Below are 20,274 nucleotides of genomic sequence, written 5' to 3'. Positions count from 1 at the left end.
CAAACTCTGCATTTGTGTATAGATATTACCTGAAAACTGGCTTTTGTTCTCCACTATAATATCCTTACATTTGTTTCTCTCAGTGATGTTTTTGTGTGTCCTCAATTATACCTAATTTTACAGTTTGGGCCACGCTTTTTTCCTCCTTCCTATGGTAGTTTTTAATCCATGTCCTACTCCCTGTTCCCCCTTCTCTCTTCCCCACATTACGTGCGCCTAGCGGCTATCAGCTGGGGAGTTACATACAATCATTTCCTCAGTCAGGTCTCTGCCCCCCAGTTTCACTCCAGGGAATCTTTCCTGCCCACAGCACAAGAGTAGCTTTCTAAAACCCCAGCTGTCCTGAAAAGCTAAATCCCGTCAGTAGAGCCCTGATTACAACATCACATCTCCATGTTCTGCCTTATATTCCCCCTCCCCCAGCCACCCTGGGCAAGGTCAGACTCCATGGGCTTAGGCTTTCATACCTTGACGTTCAACATTTCCACTCATGGGTCCTTAAGACTGTCACGCGTGTTTTGCTAGTCAACATTCTCAGCTACTTGGAGTTGTCTCAATACTTAACATCAGGCCACGTACGCACTCCTTTCTCACCAGGTCAGTTGTGGAAGTTGCAGTTTTGTTGGGTATGGTTCCTCCTTCCCTCGGTGGCATTTTCATAATTCCATAAAATTCCACATACCATGTTTCCCCAAAAATAAGACCTAACTGGAAAATAAGCCCTAGCATGATTTTTCAGAATGACATCCCCTGAACATAAGCCCTAATGCGTCTTTTGGAGCAAACCTTAATATAAGACCCTGTCTTATTTTTGGGGAAACACGGGAAAAATCAGGGCCACAAGACATTCTTTATGGCTCATAAGTATTGACAATGCAGTTACAGGGCACAAAAACCACCAGCCAGTTCTCCCACAGCCCCAGACCCCTTATTGGTGAAGCCTAAAGTTTACCAGACATTGTCTCCTTTGGTCCTCGCAGCCACGTGGGGTGGACCAGGGGCTCCTGCTTTACCAATGGGGAATGTGGGGCTCTACTGGTCTTTGGGAACCAATGCATTCAATCTTCTAGGGCCTTTTAACATATCCTGTGTCTGCCTGACAAGGAACAAGAGCAAGGGGTCACCACCCTCTAGGGGACTGGAACTGACCTCATCTGATTCCCATCTGGGTTCACCTCCCACCGCACCTCCCAGACCCTCCCCATGTTACAGAGCCATGTGAACAATATGCCCCCAAAACAGGGAGAACCGCTAAGAAAATAGCATGTTTCTTCCTGTTCAGTGTGGTCGGCACAGAGATGGTAAACACTGGGCTCATCGTGTAAAGAAGTCACATCATGTGCATACAGCCGGGGCTGAACCGTATCCCCTACCCTGAAACCCCGTGGGACCAGGTCCGCAGCTGTGCTAGTTCGAGGCTGAAGCAAACAACGTGAGATGAACTCATCCTCACCAGATCCTCAATTAATCACACCTTGGCCTTAGAAGATACTATCCACAAGTTCTAGGGGTTAGAACGCGGACATATCCTTTAGTGCCCACATTTCAGGAGGCAACCAAAAACGTCTGCAAAGTCAGTGACTGGCTCAAGAACATCTGCTTTGTGTGACCTCGGACCCGGGTATTTGACACCAGGTCTGTCTGAATCTCAAATCCTGGGTATTGAACCAGTACCTAATGTTGCCTCTAACCTTTCTTTAGCTCTCCACAGCTCAGTTCCCTCGTGGTTCACATGAGGACAACAATATGACCTCAAGGTCTTTACAAGGATTCCACGAGCTGGTACGGAAGGCGTTTCAACAGTAGCTGGCACTTCAATATATTGCAGCTGCCAGGGAATCTCTCCTCTTCCCTTCAGGTGGTAAATAAAGAAGGTGTCATTTTCATTTTTGCACCTCCAGTTCTCAGAGTGTGTGGAAAGTATTATAGCAGGTTCTCAAAAATGTTTGTGAAAGCCAAGCCTTAGAAACATCTCTAGTTCTAATACATGGGCAACACATTACTCAGAAGTGACTTGGAAAGCTGCTGAGTTCCTGGTATGCCAGCTAGGAGAAACAGAAGGCAGCAAAATTAGATGCAGTCCCAAGGCAGCCCTGCATTAGTAAGACAAAATTATAGCCAAAATAACGTAATCTGATGCCTCTAGAGGGTTGGAACAACCCAGGAGCAGGGTTGGCACAAGAAAAACATATATATACATGAAACAAATATATATAAAACATATTATATATATGGCAGCAAAAAATGGTTTATAGAACGAGCTTGTACAACCACTTACTTCATAATATGACAAAACAAAAATGCAAAGAAAAGAAGTAAGATTCTGATCAAATAGATAGCAGGACCTCAGTAAATGCTTTGAATTGAGCCTAGAGAGAGTTTTGTGTACTTTACCACGAATGTTTTCATGGTAAACCATTTCTTTGATGACAGTGAAAATGATGTAACTATTTACTTGAAACTCCCACTGAAGCAGCTCAGAACAGTCATTTGCATTAAGCAGATGTGTTGGATATTCCGTACTTAGCGATTGACTGTCGGACTGGCATCTTGACCCCATGTTGGTTTTCACTGTGCAGCACGCGATGCTACCAGCAGCCCGTTGTTTACATGGCGCTCGTAAGAAAGGTTCTTCCCCAATTCTCCCGACAGCCAGATGACTCGCTTAAGGCACTCTGTCCCTTTTCCACCTATTTCCAGATTCACCACCAAACCTAAGAAAAGATTCATCAGTGCTCCACTGGTGTACAATCATAATACTGAGATTTCTGATAAACTATAAAATGCCTCAAACTCTCCTCTTTCTGTCCTCTTCCCTTTTTCATGGAATTTGTGACGAACTTTTGTTAAAAACAGTGCACAACAGACATGCAAATGCCTCATAAGATATCTAACATGTACCGACACCATTTGTTACTTTGAGATCTGAGGAATTAAACAGATAATAATAGAAGAAAGCATACCAAAGTGACAGTTTCATTGAAAAGGCCAAATTTATCGAATTGTGAATCCTGACTTCACACCTCGCAATTGGTATCAACAGCTGAGTATACTGCTCACACTTCTGATGGCATCGCATCGTGGGAGGGGCGGGCACATCGATGAACGCAGAGAAGGATCAAAATGATTTTTGTCCACAATGATACTCGAGTCCAAAGGGGAGTCTCACTTATGAGAAATTGTCACTGTCATTCACTCAGCATTCAAGCCACATGAGAACATGGCGAGGGGAATGTTCATTTATTTCAGCAAAATTGCCAGAAGTAAATGCTATCAACAAACAAATGCTGTACAAGGCATATGGCTTTCTGCCTATAGAGGAGACGCTAAAGAAAAGTGTATTGATTTCTCCGTGAACCAAACAGGACGCCTTGTCTTTGGCACAGATGATGAAAATCTACTCTGTTTTTCCTGGAAGCCGCCAGCTGCTGTGTGTGATGGACTGCCAGTAAATGCTGCCGATTTTATCTAGGAACAATTCAGATAAAAACCCTAAACTTATTAAGCTAAATGTCACAGTCGTTGATATCAATTTGCCTTTAGCCGATAGAGTTATGAAATGGACATAATACATAAAAATAATATATGTCCTTCCAAGTAGTTTCAAGTAATATAATTGGATCATAATAGGTTCCTTATTTTTCATGTCAAAGAGTTATAAAAATGTTCATTTTTGTCCTTATCAAATATGATGGCATTATTATTTGTTATTGTTAATACTGATTTATTTTATTTCTAATTTATTTAATCCAGAAGTGCTAGTGTGTTTCCTAAGACCCAATGGGAAGTTGTCATTCACGATGCCACCCAGTACCTGAGGCTCTTGCCGTGCTCTCCTTATGGGGTAGCAGTGGGGACACAAGTGCCGCTCGCACGTTGACTGCACGCAGACTTGGATGTGTTCCTGATTTGGTTCCCTGTGGTTGCAGCCCTGAGGTCACTTCCAAGATGGCTGCTGGCATTCCTCCTACATGACAGGCACCTGCACACTCTAGAGTCTAGAGACTTGGGATTCTGGGGTGTGGGAGCCCCGAGTAGTAGTTACAGAGGGGCCAAACACTTCCCTACCCAGGTGACCACACGGAAGATCAAAGCTACCCCCTTCTGTCCCCCATCACCAAAAGGATGCAGTTTCTAACTCTTGTTTAAAATCCATCAAACCTCAGTTTCCCCCCCACCACCATGTTTCTCCTCTCTTGTGTCCCCATCTCTCCATCACCATCTCTGACTCTTTACCTCTCCTCGCTAGTGTCCCTCTTTCCTCCGCCATTTTCTCATCTTCTCCCTATTATCTCCTTAACAGTCTGTAATAAAGATATCTGCCTACCTATAGGCCATCTTGACACACCTTTATGTTCCTTCTTCTTGATTTAAATCAGGCAAGATAACTCTTGTGGATCTCACTGGATCAGGAGAGACGAGAGTGACCGGTTGGAAGAAGCACAGAATGAGAAATGAGCCATTTCATTAAGTCAGCTAAAGATGCAGAGAACCCCACTGATCTCGCCACTGCCAGCACCCGTACTCCATCTTTTTCTCAGACCAGCTCCTCAAATGTTTATTTTCTTATTTGCAGTAAACAGATCCAAAGACTCAATCTACTTTTCTTAAGAAGCAATACAGTTTCTGAGCAAGCATTTTTGCTCGAGACTCAGACAGCCTTAGCTGAGTTAAAGTCCAATTCTGCCCACCACCATGACAGGTAATTTACTTCACTTCTCTATAAAATGGGATCCTAACAGTACCAATTTCATAATTTCTTCTGAGACTTAATTACATGTAATGTGCTTAAGAGACAAAATACCTACAGAGTAACACATCAAGAAGCATCAAGAACTTCATAGAAAACAACATTCTACAGAGGGAGGGAAAAAAACTTGAATAAAGGAAAAAGGCATACTCTATTCTTGGAGTAAAATATTAATTCCTTATGTGGATCATTTTCCTGTGTCTGCACCGTTCAGTCCACTAAGCACCCACTGTAGTTTTAATGTTTTTCCCAAGTCACCGGATGAATTGGGAACAACCGGCCAAGGGAACGCCCACCATTGTGTGTAACTGCTGGAGCAGCCTTACCCTTCCCTGAGTTTCCTGTGTGTGCTAGCTCCGTCTCTCTCAGTAGGCTATCTTTTCACTGGGGACAACAATCACGAGATCGCGATGTCTCTGAGAGATGCTACGCAGGGCTGTACTTCAACATCTCTTTCTCGGGAACTTAGACGTGACTGTCCTAAGCAGTTCTGCTTCTCAGGGGTCTGCTCCCATCTGTTCACGTGTCATCTCTGGTCATGTAATAAAACCCAGCACACAGAAGGTAACTCAGTTTCTAAAGGATATTTAACCTGCTGCAGAGGTAAATTATTTGACTGTACCTGGTGAGAGCAAAGAAAGTCGCCCGAGCACAGCTTTCATCAGGTTCCCTGTGTCCTGAGGGGAAGTAGGAAGCTGAGGGTCAGACACGGTTTCCAAGCCACTTTCCATCCAGCTGAGCCTTCTCCGTGCTCCAGGCACCGGGGAAAGAAAGGGGGAAAGAGAGTAGATTATAACTAACAAAGTTCTCCAAAAAAGCTCAGTTTCTATAGAGCTGTCTCTTTTTCCCCTGAAAACCATAAAAGCACAGATAGTATTCCACAATTACGGTGCTCTGTAATATGGCTGATCAGATGTCAGGAGCCTGGGTTAGAAACGACCACAGGGACTCCACAGTAGGTGGTGGCAGTTACCCATCTGCTCAAGGTTAAAACTATAGTGAATTTCTTGAGTTCAAAAAAGTAATTCAGGTCTTTGTCCACCCAAACTAGCACCTTTTTCTGATGTTACCATGAAGTCCTCGTGACATGATCGCCAGAGGGAAAGCTCGCATGTGATTTTTCTGCCTACCTGCAGTGGACTTCAGAAATACCCTGTGGCTATTTATGGAAATGATGACATTATGAAGTCGTATTTATGGAAACCAGCAGTACATTATAATTCATAGGAGACCAGCCTTCAGAGTTGAACGTATTTGCAGAAGGAAAAGGAAGATTGAATTGTTCAATGTGCTTGAAAGTTTTAGCTTTATTAGATTCTGTCTTTTGGTCAAAATAATTTACATAGCAAAAAGGAAATAAATCCTTGGCTCAGAAGCATTTTTAATATGCCATTCAAATACCTAGTTTGAAATTATATTGAGCAGAACTATTTGGAAAAGTATTGAAGCTATTGCCTCTGTCCATTTTAAAACCTTGTCTGGAAATATCACTGAAAAGGAGAAATGGTTTCTTTATGCTACAAAATCTTTTCTCACACACTGCACTCCACATATAACCTTTTTTTTTCATTGCTACTATCTCCAACTGCCCTTGTTCATTATTAGGATTTTAGTTGCAAGAATCCTGTTTTGCCCTGCCCTGTGATTGCTTTCACGTGTGAGAGGACATCAGCTGCCCAATCACAGAAGCACCAGGAGTGGGGGAGGTGAGATCCCAGTGGACTAGGGGAGGTGAGGTCCCATCCCACTGGGGGAAGTGAGGTTCAATCTCACTGGGGAGGGGAGGTCCCATCTGACTAGGGTGGTGAGGTTCCCATCTCACTGAGGAGGTGAGGTTCCCACTCAGTGTGTTGGACGAGACCATGAGCCAAGCCGTCCAGCTGGCTGGATAAAGAAGATGCTCCTCCATGAGGCTTTTCTATGTGTGGCTGCAGAAACGTTGTAAAAATCAATGATTAAATAACCTATATTTCCACTCTTTAGAGAAAGAAGTCTTCTGAGAAATCTTGATAATACTGCAAAAATCAAGATAGAATTAACTATGATTTGACAATTATTAAACTTTTTATGGTCAAGCAGTTAAGGGTAAGTTGAGAGCTAGATAAACCCAGGAATGAAATCCATGTTCTGCCACTGACTGGTGGCATGACGTGGATTATTTTACTTAATCTCTCTGAGTCTCAATTCCTTCCCAGGTGACATGGGGACCAAGAAATGTGAGGGTCAAAGGCAAACATGCATATCCCACTGAGCATGAGTCTGGAATATGGGCAGCTTATAATCTGCAATTACCACTTCTGTCTACGTACCTTTGCTCAAAAAATAACTGTTCACATTGACTAAGATAGATGTTTTAGAATTAAATGCCACATTTTTTCTACACAGTGGAAATATGTGACCACAAAAATTCAATTTTGCTTTTCGGGGACAGACTAACCCATGTAACCAAGTATGCAGTGTCAAAAGGCCATATATACATGAACTCTCCCCACAGATGCCCGAGTCAAGTTTCTAACTACCAATTCTCACTAAAAAAGAAAACAGAATTCTTTGCAGAAATGAATGATTCCCGGCCTGGGGCAGGCAAGGTATGAGATAAGTCTAAAGCATCTTATGCCAAAACACTAGAAACTGCCAAAGAATAACAGGGACACATCAAAAGAACACAGCAGCCAGCTTGAAGGGCCAAATCTGGGACAGTCTGCACATCACAGTGAGTAACAGTAGAGTAAAACCAACTGAATAAAATAGGAAACCCATACTGATAGGAACAAAGAAATTGAAAGTTTCAGAAGGAACGGGACTTTTACATAGTCTCACAGTACCTCCCCACAAAACTCAGTATTTATTAATCGTACAGCGGGGAGGAGTAACTTTGTAGGGGAGAAACCGACAGATCCTTCCTTCATCACGTGGCTTCAGTGTCAGCAATGGGGCAAATGGAAGGAGGCAGTGAGGACACACCACCACTTGTGTGACGTTCCTGCCACAGATGCATAACATTAGACGTGTCCAGATTCAGGGATATTCTACTAAATAACTGGCCTGTGATGTTCAAAAGTATCAAGGACATAAAAGTCAAGAATATAAACACCCTGAGAAACTGTACCAGGCTGCAAGAGAAGAAACAAGACAGCCAAATGCAACACGTGATCCTAGACTGTTTCATTATAACAAGCAGTATTGGAACAACAGGCAGAACTTAAAAGGAGTCTGAGAATTCGATGGTGGTAATGAGCCCGTGTTCATTTCCTGATTCTGGTGGCTGTTGTATGGGGGTTGTGTTTGGTGGTTGTGAGGATGTAATAATTTTCTTGGGTTGCCATAGCAAAGTTGCACAGACTGAATGGCTTAAACAACAAAAATTTAATTTCTCATAGTCCTTGAGACTGGAAGTCTGAGATCACGGGGCCATCAAAGTTGGTTCCTTCTGAGGCCTCCCTCCTTGGCTTATGGAATACCATCTTCTTCCAATGTCTTCACATAGTCTTCCTTATGTAAAATAATCTCCTCTTCTTACAGGGATACCAGTCTATTGGACCAACATTGCCCCCCAATACAACTTCACTTTAAGTTAATTACATCTTTCAAGACCCCATCTCCAAATACAGTCACTTTCTGAGGTCCTGGGTGCTGAGACTCTGACATATGAATTTTGAGGTGATACAGTTCAACTCATAAAAGCAGGAGAATATCCTTGTTTGTAGGAAATACGCACGACAAAATATGGATGCAATGTTGACATCATGCCAGCTGCTTATTCTCAGATAACGTAAGAAAGAAAAAAGAGTTCTTTGTACTTCACTCACTTGCAACTTTTCTGTAGGTTTGGAGACTGTTTCAAAAACTTGTTAAAGAAAAATAGTCAGTGAGGGGCATTTAAAATTTTGTTAATAGGTAGGTGAGTCTGACAGAATGAACTAAATGATGCCATAGCACTTTGAAATCTCTGAATTTATTCGAGCTGTTTCTGCCTATCCTTTTACCAAGACAAATGTTGCACTCAGCATAGGAATCTTCAGATAAGCCTTGATCAAATGTTAGCATGAATTCTTAATATTCTGAAAGAAAATGATCCTGGAAAGTATAAAATATTCACAGCCCTCTCACTGTCTATTCTGCCTCACTTGAGGACAATTCTCATCTGTACACAAATGCTCTCTAGCATTTGGGAACAGATGGCGGAGAGTAATAAAAAGATTGAAAAATGGGAAGGCAGGAATGGAAGAACGATGCCCAGCAGAGGGGAGCCATCTTCCACACGGAGCAAATATGTTTCTGTCCTTGAGATAAAGAACCTGAACTGGTATTGCAGCTTGAGGCCTCCAGACTCTGTCCGTTACTCCTCTGAATTTTGTATCAATCTCCCATTTCCTAAAGATGTGCTCCAACTGAGGGAAAGTGTCTGACTGCATGCTAATGTTATCATTCCACGGGGCCTCTGCACAGGGAGGTGACACCGAGGCATCATTAATTCCTCACCTCTGCAGGACAGTGACTTTAATGAAGAGACCATAGGTGCCTTCCCTGGTTATGAGTAGTCCATGCAAAATGCCGTCACCTTCTTCCCTCACCTTTGTTCTAAGAATTGCCAGCAGCCCCCACACCATGACCTACTCCCTCTTCCTTGCTTCAGATCCATCGGACCTAATCACAATATTGTAATCTTAATCGAAATATGCAATCATGAGATTCCACCATCACATACTAAGCTATGTTTAGGATTTCACTGATTCATTCACCTCAGCAAGACTATGAAACCAGTGCACATCCGTACTTCACAAATAGATATGGACCTAGAAAAATAACCACAGACATGCACACATATACTAACATTCCCTGACTTTTTAAGACCAATAAAAATCAGACATGCCCTATTATATTCACCCTACTTTTGGGTGCATTTGATAGTAACTTATCCTTTCTGAGCAATCTTACAAATTTGCAGACTTTCACAAATTCATCTTATTTGAATTAAGGGTATCATTGTCTTTTTGATGCTGAAATTGTTGTAATTAAATTAGCCGAAAGCCCTTTGTGCTAGTTCCTTTGTCCTGAGAACTCCAAATATGGAATATATCACCTTTCTAGGAGCACTGGTTGGGGGGAGTAATGTTAGAGATTATCACCGGAGCTGTGGAAGTTGGGTGAGTGAAAGCAATGCTTCTGCTGCCCTTATTGGGCCACTTCTCATAAAGAAATGAGAAAATACTTATTTTCAAGGTCATAATTTTAAATTAAGTTTAATTTAATTCAACCGATTAAAATTGAATTTAAGTTAGTTTAAATACTTTAAAATTTTAAAGCTTTTTCTAAGTTTCTGTCTTATTTCCTCTAATACTAATATATTTTAATTTTTAACCCTTTTTCCAAAACGGTAACCATATCTCCTTCTCTTTAATATGTTCCACATTATTAGCTACCGTTCTGTAGGCAGTTTATTGACATCTCCATTCATGAAGCTAATCATACTTGTGTTTGAGGAAATCAAATCTTAAACCGAAGTACTAGGGCTCAGAGTGTGAAATAAAAGGGCCCAAGACAATGGGAAGGGAGGTGTCCTAGAAGAACAGGTTTCTCCCCTACAAATGGGGCCTAAGTCCCTCCCCACACTATGGAGCCAGTGACTCTGGCCATCATCACAGAAGGAGGCTCCGGATTCTCCCTGGAAAGTACCACCCTGAGGACTTCTCAGGCCATCATCCCAACTCAGTGGGGCCAATCCGCAAGCTATTCTCTGTCCTACAGAAAATTAGCAGAGCAAGATTCTTTCCTTTGGTTTCCAGAAAGCCAATGTAGCAGGTTTCACCATTCATGTAATGAAGGGAAATACTTTTAAGTTTGTCAGGCCTTCATAAAGCTAGTGCACACTATATTCACTCGGAGTGTTTTGGAAGACCTTTTTCAAGTTGCCTCATTACTCTTTAACACATTCCTGTATGGGATTGAGCACTGATTCTTAGAAGAACAAGAGGGGGAAAAAACCCTCTTCTGCAGGTGTGACCACTGACAGACTTGGAAGGTCAGTGTGCTTTCTATTTACGTCTTCTACTTCCTGTTCTTCTCTGAAGAAATTCAAATGTGCCAATTAGGCAGAGGGAATTGCAACGCAGGTCTCCTGTCTTCACCAAACATTTCAACTTAGTTTTTTTTAAAAAAGCAAAACCCTGACTGAACCTGGTGATGCCATATATACCACGGAACATTATTAATAATCATACAGAGGCGTGACACACTGATTTTCAACGTGCTCATAGCACAAAAAGGTAGAGGATGCAGATCTGATCACCTGCATTAACTGATGTCATTCCAGGTGGAGCTGGGGCCTCACCTTCTGCCGAATGCCTCAGAACACTCCAGAAGTTCTGGAGGATTGTCACACAGGGTTACTTTCAGTTCCCTTCACAATCTGGTGATTCATATCAAAATCCTGAACAACATGTTTGTTTTATAGCCTCGCTGCTCCTCCTCTGTAAATTTATGTTTAAAAAAAAAAAAAATTCAGAGGTTCTCTAAACCCCAGACTTGTCAACTGGAGTTGAAAATAACTGCTGTTAAAATTTAGAAGCATGTTGCATATTTTTATGTCACCATTTCAAAGATAAAATACTTCCCAGATATCAGAAAATAAAACTTAGAATCAGAAAAAAACAACTGAAAGATATTAGAGACAAAAGTGAAAAGACGTTATTATTGAATAAAGTATTTGAGGATGATGAAATGTCAGGAAAAGCATATGTCACATAATTCTCACAACAACAGAGAATGAGGTTGAATGTATTACCACCATCTACTTCCTTTCCACTGTAATTGATAAATTTCCTGAAATATTGCAAAAGGGAAAACAAACAAAAATACTTTAAGCCAGTTATTTTATCCTGGAGACTTTGAGGTCCTAATTATTTTGATTAATTTTTTAAAAAATTCTAATTGGGCTCAGTAATTTGATTTATATAATTTACACAGAATGGTTTTATGTTTTTTAAAATTGTTGTTGTTGGGGGAAAATCGCATTTCAAACTTCCTAATTCTCACACATGTGCTTTGTGGGCCATGAGAGACCAGGGCTGACCTATGCTAGCTGGAGTGGCTTCTTGGGTGTTCTCACAGATTTTTAAGGCTACACACTACTGCCTAATTTACCTTTTAACAGGCATAAAAAAATAAATGGAAAGCTTTATTTGCCTTAGCTTTTTACAAAAAGAAAAAAATCTCAACCCAAGAAAACGCAACAGATGTTCATTAATGAATATCCTGGATCCACATCGGGCAGGGTATTCGATGTCAATTCCAAAAGTAATAAAAATGAAAAAAAGCAGAGTGGCATTTCCAAAGCATTTCATTTTTCAGCAACTTTGATTCTCCTGCTGCCTTGGTAAAGGATAGATGAGGGTCTAGAACAAGAGTCCCCAAATTGGGTGTGGGGATGGGGGTGGGAGAACAATAGCGCAAACAGCACTAAAGCACAAAGGTTAAAGATGGACAGTGTCAGAAAGGCTTCCTCTCAGAGCCCTGCCCCGTCAGCCACCCATCTCACAAAATATCATCACCCTGAGCGGTTCTGCGCAAAAGCAAGCGCTAGGTCTTTCTCTTTCTTGACTCTACGCACGGGCTTTTCTCTTGACTGTTGTTGGGGATTCTTCCACGTAACTACCTCTGGAGCTGTTTCTTTCTGGTCACCCACTGTGTAAGAGGCCCTTGCATAGTGCAATACACATGTCTTCTGGTCCTCATCAGAGGTCCCTGCCAGCCCTTTGCTGTTCAAACAAAGCTGTATTGTTTTAGCTGTGATGTCTCCCCAGCTGGGGAGTCCAAGCCTCTCTTCTCAACCCCACACACCCGTCGCTACTTCCTCCAAGTCCTGGGCCTTGAGCTCTGCTGAGCATCCCAGCCCACCCACCGAGTGCCACGCAAGGAATGCTGGAGACCAGGAGGCATGGCTGCCCTCTGTGCTGCCATCTTACGGCTGAGAGTCTCTCGGGAGCTTGTTATGACTACCTACACTCCCTGCTTCCTCCCACAGCTGAAAACTGCCATTTTTTAATGAGATGAAAAATGGTAAGAGAAAATGATCATGTTCTTCAAAATATAAAGGATTCCTTCCTTTGGGGGATCTTTCTGTGGCTCTTTCACTATCTCCATTCTTTTCTTCCTAAATGGGTATCTGTCTGAGTTGTGTGGCACCCTGACTCCCGCCCAGTGGTGGGAGACTGTCAGACGCCATCAGATGTCAGCTTTCTCCTATGGGACAAAATGGAGCGAAGCCTGTGACCCCTTCCATAACTCAGACCAAAGTGGGGCACAAACCAGACACAGACACACAAAGAATGGAGATGCACACACAGAATGGAGATAAGAGAAAAAGAGGGACACTGTTTTCAAGAATATCGTTTTCAAAGAAATACCTCACAGTCCAACAGGACAGGGATCTGCATAGCAGCAGATAAGGAACAGAACAGGGAGAGGCAAAGTCCTGTGTGACTAGAATGGAAGCTCTGTTCCAATGACACACCCGTCCTATGTAGCCAGTCAGTCCCCAGAGGTTCTGAGAAGGGCAAGAAATTCAGTCACACAGGCTCTAGAGAGTTCCGGGGAGATCTGGGCAGGGGATGGGTTAGAGACAGTTAGTGACTGTTCTTACACACCGGGGTGAGAACTTAGATTTTATTCTCTGGGAAATGGAGGAGTTGTTAGCACTATAAGTACAATTTTAAATTTATTTTAGGGAAGTTACTAGTGCTCAGCTGGGACCTTTAAGTGATCTAAAAATGCAACCTTCTTTCTTATAAAAGGAAGACGTACAGGCACACTCAAATATTTGGAACAGCCCCACTGTCAGGGAAAATTCTTTGATGTCAAGTCACAGTTTTGTTTTGTGACGAATATTTCAATTGCTTCATGTCTTGCTACAACCATGAAGTATAGTTGTTTCTTCATGCTTATCAGTTTTATCCATCGTAAATTATTTGTCACCCTTGTAGCACAGGGTTGTTGTAAACTTGTGTTCGTGGTGAAAGACGTTTGCCAGGTACCAGAAACACCTGCCTCCATGTTTACAGACAGAGAGTTAAGGACGCACCCTTCCCCAACCACAGAAGCTTCATTCTCATGGCACCCACTTAGACCAGACGCCCTCCTGAACCACTGTGGCTGGGAAAGCACTGTGCAGAATGGTTTAGGGCGGCATTCTTGTTCACCCTTGAACCAGTAACTGTGTGGAGCCTGCCCACAACCAGAGCTGGGTTTGGATCTCTATCAGCTCAAACCACATGGTTACTAAGTTATGGGGAGCATGAAATGGATCTTAGGGAGACAATCACAATTTGCCAATTTTCCCATCTAGTTATTTTTCCACTGTATACTGGGAATACATGTGGCACGAGGAGTCTACAGTCTTTTATCCTGACTATGCGGGCTACCATAAGAGAGCATACAAAGACTGGTGTGGTATTTGTAGTGGGTTGGTGTCCTCTAAAAGTTCACGTCCACCCAGAACCTCAGCATCTTATTCAAAAATAAGATCTTCATAGATGTGATTAGTTAGGCTGAGATCATACTGCATTAGGGTGGGTCCTAAATCAAACATGACTGGTGTCCTTATAAGAAGAGGAAAGGGCACAAAGATACAGAGAGAAATAGCCAAGGAGCACGTGGAACCACCAGAAGTTGGAAGAGGCCAGGAAGGACTGTCCCCAAGAGCTGTCAGAGGAAACACGCCCTGATTCCACACTCCTGGCCTCCAGAGCTGGGAGCAAATAAATATCCATTGTTTTAAGCCACCAAGTTGAATAAATATTGAATAAAGAATAATACACAGATTGAATAAAGAGTGGGAAAAGCTTTCCTTGCAAAAAGATTTGGAAATGACACATAAATATTAACGTAATGGGAGTTACTGAAACTACTGAGGGAAATGGTAGCATGAAAAGAGGACAGAGATTAAAAAAGAAGAGGTTAAGGGCGTGCTGTAAATAATTAGTATCACATACTCAACGACTTGGAGCTTCTGCCTGGATTCAGGAAATGCCAGCTTGAGCTGCCCAATGTGAAGTAGAAGGTTTCTTCCCAAGTATATAATCTGGCACAACCTGTCTCACATATGGAATAACGTTTTGCTCTTGTTTCTATTTCATCACTTTCATTTAACTCTCTACAATAAATCTAACTCCCCACTTTGAAACAGAAAGGAATAAATCAATTTTTTAGCATCACTACACCTGAGCTTTATAGTGACTATTTGAAATTTGGTCAACTCAGCAAAAATGTAGAACGGTGTCCGTAAGAGAAGCCACTTTCCATCCACTACTGAGACAGCGCTCATAAGATGTCCTAGGCTTTGGACAATCATCTCACTCACTGGGGTCCACTGGTGAGTCTTGAAAGCATACCTACTTGGAATCCAAGATGAAGAATGTGTCTGAATGCTGCTGTCAGGTCCCTCCCCACTTTGTGTGTGCAACGTGTGTGTGTGCAGGTGTGTGCGTATGTGTACCTGTGTTTCCATTTTGTTCACTAAAAACTGTGGTGGACAATATTAGTGCCTACCCATACACCCCACTGTCACCAATCTAGTGTCATTACCTAGTATTAACTGCCTGCACCTGTAAATGTCGGCAAATCACAGGTAACAGGTTCTGAGCCCCACCCCAGCTTCTGCCATTTGGAAACCGGATTCATTTTCTATGGCTGCCAGAACAAATTGTCAAAAGCTTAATGACTTAAAATAACACAAATGTATTACTTTATAGTTCTGTGGGTCATTAATCCAACATGGGTCTCACCAGGTTAAAATCAAGGTGTCAGCAGGGACACAATCCTTTCTTCAAGCTCTCAAAGAGGATCTGTTTCCTTGCTCATTTGGGTTGTAGGCAAATTGAGTTTTTAGTGGTTGTAGGACTAAGGTGTCATTCAGGGTGGCCTGTGGGGTCTCTGGTCCCACTCCCCACATAAGAACGCAGGATACGGTGACGCCAAAAAGGAACACCCACGGAGCCATAGATAGGGGAGTCATATTACCATATTCTCGCTGGTGGCTGGGTTGGAGACACAGGAAGCAGGAGCCACACAATCCACAGCCTGCCGTCCACTTCTCTCTGCCAACCTCTCTTGCTAGCTGCAATTCGCCATGCTAACTGCAATCTGCTCTTGCTAGCTCAGCCACCATCTTCCTGGTAGCCCCCATTTTCTGCTAGCGTAGCCACAGCAGTTATATTAGTGGTCAATGGCTCACTGGTTACAGCTGACAGCCAACTAGTCACAGATGATGGCCATCCAATCACAGTTGATAGCCATTTACTACCAGAGACAGCACCTTTCCACGTGAGGCTGAGAGACTAGAAACTGCACTCCTGGCTCTGTCCCCACATAAGGTCACCGTTTTCTTGCTAGCTATCTTGTGGGGGCCATTCTCAGCTTCTAGGGGTGACTCCCATTCCTCAGCTCCTGGTCCCTTTCTTCCATCTTCAAACGCCTTGCACACTGTGACTCTGTCCTCTGTCTGACCCAGCCAGGAGTGAGCCTCTGCTTTAAGTGGTCACATGACGAGATGAGTGATGAACTTGGCCCCGTGTCAGGCACCTAGTAAGTAGGAGCATCTGGTTTGAAACCCAGGTATTTCAGCTACTGAGGCTGGGCCTTCACCCCTCAGAGACACTCTTGTCCTAACAAAACTCATTTTGGGCAAAGAGAAAACACCGCCTTGACGAGTGGCACTGGAAACTGAGGTGAAAAGGAAAACCAGCACTACTGAGCCTGCATTTACCTAAAATGTTGATATTTTGTTCATCATGGATACTTTGTATTAATTTTTATTTTTAAAAATATATCTTAAATCATTTATTTACCTTGATTACTGTGTTTTTGGCACCCACACACCCTTCCCACCCTCCCCTGCCAAAGTGTGTGCCACACTCTCCTCACCACCCTCTCAGAGCCCTGAGAGAACACATGGCTGATTGCCCTTTACTCAAATCTACGGATACAAACAACTTCCCCAGATCCAGACTTATAAGCTGCCTAAAGGAATGAAATGATTCCACATGACAGAAAATGAAAAATGGAACCAAAAACTGTTCATAACATTCTGAAACATATGATGTAATAAATCAGGAGAAGGGGGCTCTGAGTTCTGTTTCCCCAGCACCTAAGGTTTTGGGGTCTTTGTTTTTACTTTGTAAAGGAATAGCATGGGGACAGAGTCCCAGAGAGCAGTTTCCAGGCTCTCGGCCTCACGCGGAAAGCTGCTGGCTCGGGTAGTAGATGGCCGTCAGCTGTAACCAGTGAGCCATTGGCCACTAATATAACTGCCGTGGCTACACTAGGGGGTTGGCTGGTTGCCAGAGACGTGGACGGCAGGTTGCGGGTCGTGTGGAGCCTGCTTCCTGAGTCTCCAACCCAGCTGCCAGCGAGAATATAGTGGTATGACTCCCCTATCTATGGCTCCGTGGGTGTTGCTTTTTGGCTTCACCATGTCCTGAGTTCTTATGTGGGGAGCGGGAGCAGAGACCCCGCAGGACAAAGAGTGTTAAGGATTCTATGACAATAGGCCAAGTTACTGTTTGAGTTGATCACACTGTTGCTGCCTGAAGCATTTGTCTTGTGCCATTGTTCTGGTCTATCTCAAAACGGAGAGTTTCTCCTGGTGAGCAGCCATCTTGAGAGGATTTCTGTTTCCTGAGCCTGAAACTAATGCTTTAACCCTTTGGGGCCACTAGAGGGCCACTGACATCCACTATAATGAGTTTCATATTCATGGAATTTAATAAATTGGAAATTATTTACTCTATAAAGGCATTTTTAAGACAGTTGTTTCTGTGGGATAGTCTTTTAAAGATATCCATTTCTTTAGTATTCATATTATATAGTGTTCATTTAAATTTTAAGATCCCCTCGTACGTCCAATTAAACAAAAGTTATTTGCATAGCCTCCGTATATTCAACAAATAATTAAATGCTGCAGCCTGCATTCTGTAAGATTCAGCACTAGACAGTGAGGCCACAAATTAAGAAAGGTGCAATCCTTGTCTCCAAGAATAGACAAATTAGAAGCATAACTAATTCATTACAATGGATGGTAAGGGTCAGAGTAGACCTCTGCACAGGGAAAGGTAGGGCTGGCGAGACAGTAACCCACTAATGACGTGGAACCCAAATGGAAAAGGACCAGTACGTAAGGCAGCATGCATTTGCTATGGAAAGGGAAGAGATCTAGCCACTCTTCAAGGTTTAAAGTCTGAAGTCATTTCCACATTCTCCCAAACAAAAGATTTTGTCCATTGGAGTTTTCAGAGAAAACGAGCAAACAGGGGAACTCCCTAAGCCCTGACCGCATCAGAAACCTAAAGTGACCTACCGAACAATGTTTTACCCCCACAAGAAACGTCACTTTTTAAAACCCTTTAAAAAATATTTTTAATTTTAGAAAAGGTAAAAGCAAAATGTATTTTCTCCAAAAGCCATGCCTGGTTGCCTGGTCAGGGACTCCCCTCCACTCGCTCTTTGAGAAGCCAGAGCCATTGGAAATAGGCCTGGCTGTCACCATGTTTCCCACTGAGTGAAGTAGGACATATTTTCTTTTCTATTTTGCATAAGGGCAGCTGAAGGGGCCCTTGAACAAATGGGGGCACAATGGGAGCTGGAAGCTCCTGCCATTCCAGAGGTCTGAGTGCCACCCTTTGTCCCATTTTCCTGTGGCTCGGGCTTCGAGCCAGCTCAGGTCAGAGAGCGGTCAAAGCTGCTGCAGGCGTTCCTTCAGCGGCCTCTGTCCCCAGGAGCTCCCTGGGCTGTAAACTGGGGACAGAAGTCAACAGGATGTATAGATAGAGACCAACCTGGAAAAGAAAAGTCTTGCTCTCAACAGTCAAAGCTTGACCCTGGGCCACTGGGGATTCGCAGGCAGAGGGAGAGACAAGTGAGCCAGCCCCTGGGAGGGTGTAAGCAGGTATCATGCTGAGGAACACCGAGGGAGTACAGAGGGACAGACAGCCACGGAGGGACAGACAGCCACCCAGAATGCCACAGTTTGGGCTCCTGGATGCAAATGCCAATGTTAAGCTTTCAGGCAGGAAGGGCCCATGGGCAGAATAGGGGCTGTTTATGGAGCTCTGAGCCAAAGAGGATGACCAGGGAGAGGGGGGAAATGGTGAATGAGGGTGCCCCTGAAGGGAGGCTGCCTAGATGGCACCATCCAGGGAGGGAGTGACCTCCAGGCCCTACCTACTGGCACCGAAACCCTAGGGTACTAGGAAGCAGGGCCTGAAAACACACCTAAAAATCATATCAGTTACATGTGGTGTGCAAAGAATAAATGGCTTTGCAACAGTTGGCATAACTGGACAAGAGACATATGTTCCGGTATAATGATCTTATCTCATGACAATCACGTTTTGTGCCAGCGGGCCCTAGGCTCTCACACTTCCTCCACCGGCCGGCTGTGTAGGAGGTAATAAGCCCCACTCTGCCAGACAAGAGCAAGGAGAGGGCTCCATGGCAACGGTTGAGATTCAGCCAATGGGAGGGGCTCTGCCTCTGCCATCTGCTCTCCGTCATGCAGAAGGAGCTTGCACTGTGTGGCCATCAGCCACGTTCTACCCATGGGAGGCCTGATGCTTGCATGGTCTTCCCTGGGTCCTGGGGTCTGGAGCGGGCAGGGGGAGAAGGTGCCACTGTGTTCACAAATCTCAAATGCATAGGTCTCTTTAATTTCGTCTGAAGTGGCTGGTGTAAAGGGTGCTCAATTTAGCCAAAATCCATGGGGGAAAACAACAAACTTTTTTTTAAATCTGGGAGAAAGCAAAAAATGGAAATATGGTGTCTGTAAATTCCTCAGATTACTGGCACAAGGAACAGAAAACGGAGTGGGAAGCTGATCAGAACATCTCCCCTTCGAACGTACAGAGGGATAGTGGATGGGGGAGGGGGGTTCACACAGTGTGAGGGATATAAATGATAAACGTCTAAGTTTTGCTTTGTCTTGTGCACCTGAAACTAATAACAAAAAAAAACAAAAAAAACACTATCTTCTTAAAAAAAAAAAAAGGAAAATCTCCCCTTCTTGTCTCTTAGAATGAAACCTACCGTGCTGGTCACCTTTCTCTGGGAGGCACAGGGTCTGCAGCGCAGAACTCTGAGCATCTGTTTTGCTGAAAGGCTTGTTACATAAGGCAGACAGCTTGCCCTCCTTCGTGTTCCTCTTCTGCTTTGCTGTACTTCGCATACTCAAAATAAAAGGCTTAGATTCAGTCTCCTTCTGTTCTTCTGTCCCCGCCAACAGTTTCTCTTTCTGTTCCCAGAACTTCAAGTCACCCTGAGGGTCAGCTGGAAAGCCTGGGTAAGCACAGAACAAGGATGCAGTGGGTCCTGTTTCCTCTGCTCTGAAAGCGCCTGGATTCTGAAGCTCCCTCTGCATCTGCGAGAGGATTTTGCAGCATCTTCACCTCGGCCTCCAGCCTGGCTGGCACCAGGCACGGTTGCTGTCACAACCCGCATTCATGCTTGGGTATCACCTCCTTGCCTTATAAGAACAC

The 20,274-nt window shown here is 43.6% G+C and overlaps 1 long non-coding RNA gene across 6 annotated transcripts in view; it reads right to left on the bottom strand.

Annotated features, from left to right (window-relative positions):
- The window catches only part of LOC141573123 (uncharacterized), a 44,762-nt gene that overhangs the window by 4,671 nt on the left and 19,817 nt on the right, over positions 1-20,274 (bottom strand). For 2 of the 6 annotated variants that reach the window (XR_012498694.1, XR_012498693.1), the window contains exons 3-5: positions 5,373-6,765; positions 2,964-4,403; positions 953-2,714 (exon numbers count right to left, since the gene is read on the bottom strand). This is a non-coding gene — a long non-coding RNA (uncharacterized LOC141573123). Of the gene's footprint in view, positions 1-952; positions 2,715-2,963; positions 4,404-5,372; positions 16,595-20,274 lie in introns of those variants that run through there. The other 4 variants (XR_012498696.1, XR_012498695.1, XR_012498692.1 and 1 more) reach the window with 4 other exon arrangements.

This window comes from Rhinolophus sinicus, linkage group LG09, assembly GCF_036562045.2.
Source record: "Rhinolophus sinicus isolate RSC01 linkage group LG09, ASM3656204v1, whole genome shotgun sequence".
NCBI classification, from domain to species: Eukaryota; Metazoa; Chordata; class Mammalia; order Chiroptera; family Rhinolophidae; genus Rhinolophus; species Rhinolophus sinicus.
This window is presented reverse-complemented; position numbering and strand designations above follow the sequence as displayed.